We start from the raw sequence: 9896 nt of genomic DNA, 5'->3' as shown, positions 1-9896 counted from the left end.
GGAACATGAATTCAACATCACCTGCTCCTCCAAAGAAACATACTTCCTCTATGCTACAGAGAAGCCAAGGCTCTCACAAAACTCCCAAGCTCCCAACTCTAAGCCTAATCCTAGCCAAAAGCTTGGCTCCCCAAAATCCATTTACATGAGTTATGAGGTTCTATTTATAACAAGAGGGGGTGACTCTTCAACTCCCCTTTGTGACTTTTGGACTACCCTCATGACTCTTCAACTTCTTTACAAAATAACTCATTACATTACATCATGACTCTTCACATTCCAATATTGACACTTGGAATTCCACTTACAAATTAATTACAAATAATATTACAATTTACACTCATACCCATATAAGACAAAATAGGATAGAGCCAACTAAATAGCTTAACAAGACAAAACACTATCATGCTTGAGTTTGGGAGAACTCAAACTCAGCAACTTCCACTTGATGTTTCTCGGTCACATATTGCTACCAAGCTTGGTATTGCACGATGACATCCCCATACTGTGTGATCATGTCTGGATGGAAGCAGACTCTAGCCTCCATGGCATCTAGGTACAATGATTTAAAACCAGTTTCTACTTCCTTATGAAGCATGAGAAACATTGTCTACACTTGGACAGGGCCACCAATGTAGTTGTGCATGTTCTGTCTATTCACCTCCAAGTCCTCCTTGATGGAAATTTGTCCCAGCTACTCCAAGTATTCCTCTATCTATTTTTTGACCTGGTTTCTGGGTTTTCCTTTAGTGAGTGAACCAATTGATGGGATCCTTTGGGTATTCATCAAGAAATCCATACTGTTGTATAACCTTTCATACAAGGCCTGAATTTTACTGTAACACCCTCCTCCCACATCTACCCAAGTAGCTAGCCAACTAGGGTAAACATGTGATGAAAGGCTACTATGATGGGATTCAACCTCCTATATGACCTTAAGGAAGTGGAATCAGCTATCACTCTGTAATTTCCTTTGGATGTAGGAAGGAAACCCAGAGGTAACCACAAACCACTTGCGGAATTGGAAACTAGCCCTTCCAACCCCAGAGAGGGCTCTCTCTTTCAACTCAGTCACTAAAGACTAGTTTCAATGAAGAAAAATGGCTAGATATTTGGAAAATAGCATAGTTTATAGGTGTGGTGGCAGGGCAGAGAAAAACCCATTGGGCATGGAGTTAGTAAAAATTGAGATCAATGACATGGTGGGTGCTCGGTGAATTGGGAAAAGTTGTTCAGAGGCAAGATAGAAACACTTCCTTATGCCAATTAATAGTTTCATATGTGAAAAGAATAAATAAAGTAGATAACCATCTCAAGTCATCAAAAAATGGATGAATCTTAAAATGATTATGGTAGAAAAAACATATGGAATGTCTAAATGGTTGCAATAGAGCACCATTAAATAGATGAATTCTGAAACAAGTTTTCATTTAAACATCATAGGAAGAAATATAACACACACAAAATAGGAAACACTCACATAAGAGAGCTAAATCACATGAATCTATTTGAAGAGATTTAACCAGGTACTTTTGATCCACCAAATTCATTAAAACTCAGAAAAAATTACAATATGAACAATGTTCTTTCCCCTCTAATCTGATCAAATAGAACTATTTTCCATGTCTTTACATCACTATATATGATGAGAAATTTGAATTACCACTCTAGTTGGTCAAATTCAGTTCACAAAAGTTGAATGGTCTAGATGCAATGCATCTTCACTTTGTAGAAAAAATAGAAATTGTTATTACAATTTCAAAACATCAACTCAAACAATGCATCTTTGTTTAACATCTCAAACTACATGATTTTATCTTATCAGCACTTATCAAACAACTAAAATGACTTATAGAAGCTCCAAATTTCGAAATTTTCCAAAATAGAGTTAACTGATATGTTTGCGCGACAGTTGCACAACAGAGGGCACTGAATTTCTGAAAACATAAGGTTCAAAGGAGAACTCATATATCCTGAATCTGAATAGTTGCTACAAAACTGAGGGATTTCTTTGTATATGAGAGTGTTCTTGAGAGAAACCTCTCTCAGTTTCCAAAAATTGCTCTCCATCTCTTCACAATATGCACCCAAACATCATAACTAAAACAGTAAATGCCAAAACCAAAAGAATAGACTATAAAGATAAATTTGAATCTTCCAATATATAAAAATTGTCCATAAACTGAAGAATTTTTTGTTCTTTGGTCCATGCTTGACAAAAACCACTTTTGGTTTTCCAAAACTCAGCCCCATTTTGTCGGAAAAATCTTTTGCAAATTATGACAAAAACAGTCAATTTTGTAGCAAATTTGTAGCAAGTCCAAGTAGCCCTCTATTCTCTGTATGTTTTCACACCTTCCTTGGAAAATAGATCAAATGGGTAGGCTTTAAATGTCTGTGTGATGGTGTAGAAATCTTGAAATAGTCTCTCCATCTCTTGCAGGCCCCCTAGATTAATAGTAAGAGGAAAACACACTTTGATTCCTAGATTATAGGATCCTAACATTGGCTCTAATGGGGATGGCATACTCATTGTGAGATGTCAAGAACAATGTAGACTATTAGCCTGATCCATTGGGAAATGGAGTTTAATTGCAATCTTCTTTGACCTACGAACTTCTCTAACTGAAGCCAAATTGTTGCAATGTAACCAATACATAGATTGAGAAAATAAAATCCACACTAGAAAGACACTATTGCAACTGAAAAATGAAGTGTTCTTATTCCTATGAGATTTTTATATACAGAGAAACATACTCTAAGATGATCTCTAAAAAGATGAACTAGATGATACTAAAACTCCAATGCAACCAGTCTAGTAGTTGCTCAACCATGGCTTCTTGATTGTGGTTCAGCAAAATCAAAGCTGGAAAATGTAAGGGCAATGGAAACTGATTGTAGGCCTGATCTTCATAGTTGAAACATGATCGAAACTCTATAGTGAAAATTTCCTCCATATAGATAACTATGGGATCATGAAAGACATGACTTATTGGTTGATCTTTAAAGTAATATGCAAATTAATCATCATTATTGAACAATTCATATATGCTTCCATTGACATCATACAGTTTCAGTTGTGATTCATCAAGACCATTCTTAAAGCACTCCTCAATTTCAATATCAATAGGCAGCACTACCACTTCTTATTTTGGCTAAAAACGATTCCCAAAGGACTAATTTTGACATTGGAAATTGTGGGAATGAATTTGAACTTCTAAGGCTTGAATATTTTTCTCAAGTTTTTCAAAAAACTCTTCTAAAAAGTTGGTCTGGCTTCAGAGCTACATTTGCATGACTTCAAATAAATAGGTAAAAAATATGAGAAATAATCATCAATTTGATCATCATCAAAACTATCCCAGTATTCTTTAAAACCTTCAATAGAAATAGGGTCTGCCACATACCCTATCATCTTGTTTGACAAGCAACCAGATCAACAATTTACGTTCTGAATGCTTCGAACATTGGAGTTTTTGTTGTATTCGCAGCTCACTCAGTGTCTTGCTGTTAGTAAGTGGTCCAGGATGCAGGATAGTAAGGAAGAAAAGTCCATTTTTTGAGTCATGTAAGTCAACAGAGCTTGATGGAACCTTCCCCAATGTAGATTGATCAGAAAGACATTTCCGGTTTATAAACAAATCCAAAAAAAGATCCATGGATCAAAAGTTACACTCAATTGAACTATTCATTTGAAAAAGCCCTAAAAGCATGAAAAGGGCAAAAATGGCTAGGTGTTCAAATAAAATCGCAATCGGACATGGAGGAATTATCGCGTCGCATGAAGATAAAGATATTGGTTGATTGGTGGGCCCAGGGGACATAGACATCAGTTTCTGTGGATCATAGCACATGTCCATATCGCATTCAGTGCAATCCAAGGGGCCCTCCCTTAAGGATTATCGGTGAAGGTGAAGGTCGATTGCAATATATAGACCAAACTTGCCGAGAGAGGTGGATTTCTAAAATTCAAAGAAATGCACTGCAAAATAAGGCCCGAGCTGCTCCTTCTCTCTCCTCCACATGGCGCTCCACTGGAAATATCGCGGTCCCAACCATCGGCAAAACAAAGGGATTTTGTTTAAGACTTATCAGAGGTGCTAGGGGCCGATTAAGATTTGTGAAATCGTATATCGCAATTGGCTATCGCAATGTGACAAATATTAAAAGAGGTAAGACAACAGAGAAGCGTCAATTGTGATATGAGTACCCAAATGCGATAAATTATAAACTATAACCTATAAAAATTTGAGGTCCCGGAAATTGGCCAATAAGAGGATGTATTGCAATATAAAGAAAAGCTCCTTGCGCATTTATTTTAAACTTTAAGTGATTTATAGATGGGTCCTTGGTCTATGCCTGTGGTCCTATGCAAAAATTCATAAAAGGGGCTATCAAAGGGGGTCTCAGACTTAAATAAGAAATCCTCACTAATTCGCCTATTTTAAATGAATTAATCCTACGTCATAATGCACTGATAAACACTGAACAGAGCTTTGATAGATTGATGAGTCAGTAGCTAGGAATTTTATGAGGAATAAGGGCGCTTTTAAAGAAAGATGGCCTGCAACACAGTCGACGCTGAAGTTAGCTTAAACTTGAAGTGACTATGTCGGCCCGTTTTCACATCAACCACCTTAAATCACCCATTGCAGCACGATGTGGCCTTCACAAGAGTCTTTCACAATAAAGGAATGTTTGACACCTCCTCCTTCTCATTGGGATCCTTCTCTCTTCTCATTTACTCCAAGATTTTCAGATCGTGTTTAAGAGTTCGAAGAGGAAACACAGCTTGAGATGACACCCTTCCTCGGTTGAGAAGGAAATTTGATCTGACAAAGAAGCCCTCGGACCATGAATGCTCCTGTAAAAAATATTTAATGTCTTGGTCATCCCCTTCTTATAAATAGGAGATCCTGATATTGTAAAAGGGTTCAAAAATATGGAGAGAAAAGGGTCGATTCTGTAACTCCTATGATATCTTATAGATCTTCAGAATACCATAGATTGGTGGTGATTACTCCTTTTGAACTTTGCATTTTATTTGTCTTGTAAAATAACTTGTCTGTTTGTTCCTCAGTCCTCCTATTCATGCATCAATAAGCATTGTACTGTCTTTAATTTCTCCTGTAGATTCATTTTTATTTCTTTAAATGCACATGCATGTGTGAGGGTTCGAAATTATGTTTGCAACACTGTATGATGCAAAGTCATATTTTTTCTATTGTCTATTCAACACTCCTTTTTTTAACTCAGAAAATAGATCAACTTTATGGTTCCAATCTCATACTCTATAATTCTAAGATGCTTTCCTCTTTTTATCAGTTATCATTTACTTGAAAACAATTTGATTAAACTGTGAAGTTCTGAAGGGCAAGGCCTCCACTGTCTTGTTTTATTTATGAAATCTACTTCTGTGTAGCAAGGCTTATATCATTGGCTTACATCTTTGGGAAGAAGAACCACTCTCGTGTGTTCATGTTTAAAACATAGGTGATGTCTCTTTTTATTCAAAAGTTGTTTGAGACACACTGATCTGGATGACCCTAGGCACTAGTCTTGTCAGCAATCCAAGGTTGTCTCTAGGGGTCTTTCTCTGTATTATGTTGCATTTGTGCTGCATATGCAAGTTTTAGCCACAACCTCTTCTGTACAAGTGAACATAGATTTTTTTATTGCATTCACTTCACCTTGGTGACTCCAATACAATCTACTCATCTTTCATCATCCTGGAATAAAAAAGGCTTAACAGTTGGTCATACACCTCTCAGAAGAAGGTTCCATTTGTATCTAACCTTGAAAATCTGATTTCCATGAGAAATTAGAAAGAGAAATCCCCACCTTATTATGCCACCATCTCACCAGCATTTGTAACTTCCCCTTCCAGTTCTCATCCTACTATTGTTCATCACTCAGGGTTGGCTCCTAAGATATTGAGATACCTAGCTTCCAGTCCATCTACTCAAAACCCTATGGCCTTGACCCAAGTCCCTCAAGAAAATCCCCATCCTCCTCCCTTATTTTAGATGGTTGTCCCAGGCTTTTTGATGAATAAGTATGCTCCTCTTGACTTACCACAACCCTTGAATCCTTTGCCACAAGACTATTTGAAGTTGTTTCCAAGGTTCAATGGAGAAGATGAGAATACTTCTCAGAAACACCTTGAATATTTTTGTGCCTTTTCTAAGAACTTCAATGTCAAACAGTTGGATGTAGTACTCAGACTTTTTGTATAGTCTCTTGATGGAGAGGCTAGAAAGTGATTTAAAACCATACCAGAGGCCTCCATCACCACTTGGGAGGAGCTTGAAATCTCTTTTTACACAAAAGTGGGGTGAAATGAGGAACGAGAAGTACCTCCTTAGAGAGTTCAATGCAATCAGAAATAAGCCAAAAGAATACATATATGAATTCAATAAGAGGTTTAATAAGCAAAACAATAACTTGCTTGCTGAAATAAAGCCCCCTCCAGCTATTTCTCGTGTCACTTACTTGGGAGCTCTTGATCCTAACTTTAGATTTGTGTTGAGATAAAGGAAGTCTCTTACTCTAGATCAACTTCAAGATGATTCTCTCAAAGTGGAAGCCAATTTTTCCTCAACTGGAAAGATGGGTGGCAAGTAGGAAATCACTGTGAGAAGAAGAGGTAAAGAAGAAGATTCTTCCTCAGGACAAGAAAGACAAGTACCAGTTTCAAAGCTGGAAGAGATGGATAAACACATTAAGAGTTTGTCACAGAAGGTTGGAAAACTAGAAATTGAGAACAAAAATATCTCCAAGCAGAATCCTCAAGGAAATAATCATGGGTATAACTCACAGTATAGGAGGCTTCCTTTACAAATGTTGCAAAGGGAGAGAAAATAACATCTAGATCAAATCCCACATCCTCTATATATAAAAGAGGATCCAGGTGAACCATGGCCAAATACACAAGATATGCAAGGGAACTTATATTCTACTTTCCCTGAGGAGGAACAAGAAGATATGGCTCACCAAGAGGCCAGCCATAATGAAGAAACAAAAATAGAGGAGGAAGACATGGATTATTATTACAAAACGTTTGTTGACTTTATGCAAGCACAGCTGCATCACAAGTATGATCTAAGGTCTTCCAGAAAGAGGTCCAGGGAACTAGAACAACAAGAAGCAAATTTTCCCCAAATTATTCCCCCATTAGCAGACAAAGGAAAGGGTAAATTGAACCCTGACCATGCCAGGATAAAAGTCCCTTTGAACCAGGAAATAAATAGAGGAAAGGGACATGCAACAAAGGAGGCACTTGTTTTCCATAAAATTTTTGATGGTAATGAAGTTAAAGGAGAATCAAGTGGTATGGAGAAGACCTCATCTACATTTAATCTTCAAAGGGAGTTTCAAAATGTGAAGATTGTTGTCCCACTCGCTGAGCTTCTAAGACAACTTACCTATCAGGTATCTCAATTCATGCATCCATCAGTCTCCTCACCCACTCATGATTCTCTAAATCTTGAAGAGGAGAGTCCAATGGTAGTTTTGGGCCACATGTGGAAGAGCTTAATCATTCTACTACTCCTTTCTATGTGACTTTTGGGGTTGTTGGGATAGGTTCCCCTAGGGTCAATTTTGGGGCAAAAGCCTACTTTTTGGGAAAAAAACCCAAGTTTTATTGTAAAAAAGTGTAAAGTCTTCGTAAGATGTGGTCGCAGAGCGCATAGATAGTAAAGTGTCATAAAGGGTTTTATCCTTCTTTTATGTAAGTTCTATTGGCTATAGTAGTTCTACCCATAGTCCGTGAACCATGGGATTGTATAAAAAGGAGAGTCATAGAGAGTCTGAGGAAGAATATAGAAGTAGCTAAGGAAGTATGAATGTAATGGGTCAGTAGAATTGAAGAGTGAAGAAGTCTTAGAGTAGAAGAGAGGATCTACAACTGTGTGTGCAGAGGCCTAGAGTAAAGTCCGCAGTTGAGTGCGCAGACCCCTGCAACTAAGTGCACAGGGAAGTCTTGAGTCTATAAGAAGAATTGAAGTATCAATAAAGAGATTATTCTGGAAAATATCTGTGTACTATCTATTTACTTCTGTTATGAATGAATGCGGTTATGTTATGATGAATAGGGTGTTTATGGTTTAATATTGTATTAATGTGTGATTTTGCATAATTTACATTGTTATAAGAACACAAGTAATAATATATGTTTACGCAAAGAATATCTTGTTGCATGTTAATGTTATCAAAAACTTAAGTCGATCTGGGTAAATACAGACTTAAGGGTAGTTATAGAGGAATGTAAAGGGTTGATTCACCTGTTCAGGGTCCACAAAAGATAGTCATTGACCTTCACGGAGGTATAGAATCTGATTAAGATAAGTATATTGATAAGCCCTAAAAGGCTTATCGATCTGCGCAAAAGCAAGTTTAGGGCATAAACCGACATTACACTAATCTATGGGTGCAGAAACTTGGTTCCAGCATCCCCCCACACTGCTTCGAGTGAGACTTCAGTCCACGCTCTGTGGGTTGATGCTGAAAGGGCCAATAGTGTAGGGATTTGTTTGGAAAACTTAACTCTGAACCTTGGTCAGAACCCACCAAGCCAACAAAAGGTTCCATTGTTGAGATTGGGATTTTCATAAAGATATGTGTGATGTGACCTTAAATGTTGTTCCCATCCTCAAACCACAATTCTCCTTCGCTACCCATTTCTAGGCCCTTCAAACCTTATGTTGGGACTCCTCCCACTTTTGGTGTCTCGCCCCTCATCACATCTCCTCCAATTCCCTATGATTCTTTGTCATCTTCCTTGCATGATTTCCTTGATTCTTCCTATCTTCAAATTCGCTCCAATCACTGCCAAAATATCATTAACCCTAATTTCTCATACGCTTCGCTTAATTCTAAGGTTGGCCTTAGCTCACATATTAAAAATTTTAATGATAATTTTAAAGTTAATTCTAAGATCATGAGCAGTATTAATTATTATTGTAATGTTTCTAATTATGATATTAATTCTAATGTTTCTAATTATTTTAATATTAATTCTAACTTTAATATATATCTTAGTTTTAATTATAAATCTAAACCTAATTATTCTTCTAATTCTCTTTCTATTTCTAATTTTAAATCTCTTTCTAATCTTAAATATAATTCAAAACCTAACCCGCTTAATTATTCTAATTTTAATTCCAAACCTAAGCCCCTTAATTATTCTAATTCTAATTCCAAAACTAATTCCAAACCCCTTTACCCTAGTTCCTCTTCTCCTATTAATTCTAACCTTGATTCCATTTCTTATCATAATTATAATCCAATTCTAACCCCTCCTTTAATCCTAACACTAATTTCAATTTTAATATCAATCCCTATAATAATTCCTCCCCTTCTCCTACCCCCATTTCCACCCTTTCCCCTTCTCCTCTCACCTTTAATACTAAGGTGGTTAATTTCTCCTTATTGAGTTTGACACTCCATCCTTCAACCTTTTAGAAAATGGCTTCAAATTTCCTCTTGTTTCCGATGCCATTCCCTATAAGGATATTATATGCTCCATCTAGTCCATATCCCCCCACCTACTCTCTCATGTAGCAGAAGATCTTCAAAAATAATTTGCTTGCATTCTCCAAGGCTTGAAGCACCATAATTCGAACTATTCTAAAGAAGAATTTAATGCCCTTTGTCATCTCAACTCCAACCCCAACATTCTCATTCTAAAAGATGATAAAGGAAATGCATTAGTTGTCATAAATTCCTGAAATTACCATTGTAAGATTCTTGATCTCCTTTCCTCATCTTCCTATAATACATTAACTAAGAACCCCCATCTAATATGTGAAAAACAAGGTCACCAAAGCCATTAAGTCTTATTCCCTTGACCCAATCATCCAAAATCTTGTTATTCCCCTTAACCGCATTACCCC

The sequence above is a fragment of the Pinus tabuliformis genome, chromosome 2_2, assembly GCF_031772625.1.
Source record: "Pinus tabuliformis cultivar Carrire ecotype Pingquan chromosome 2_2, CPIR1, whole genome shotgun sequence".
Lineage (NCBI taxonomy): Eukaryota > Viridiplantae > Streptophyta > Pinopsida > Pinales > Pinaceae > Pinus > Pinus tabuliformis.
This window is presented reverse-complemented; position numbering follows the sequence as displayed.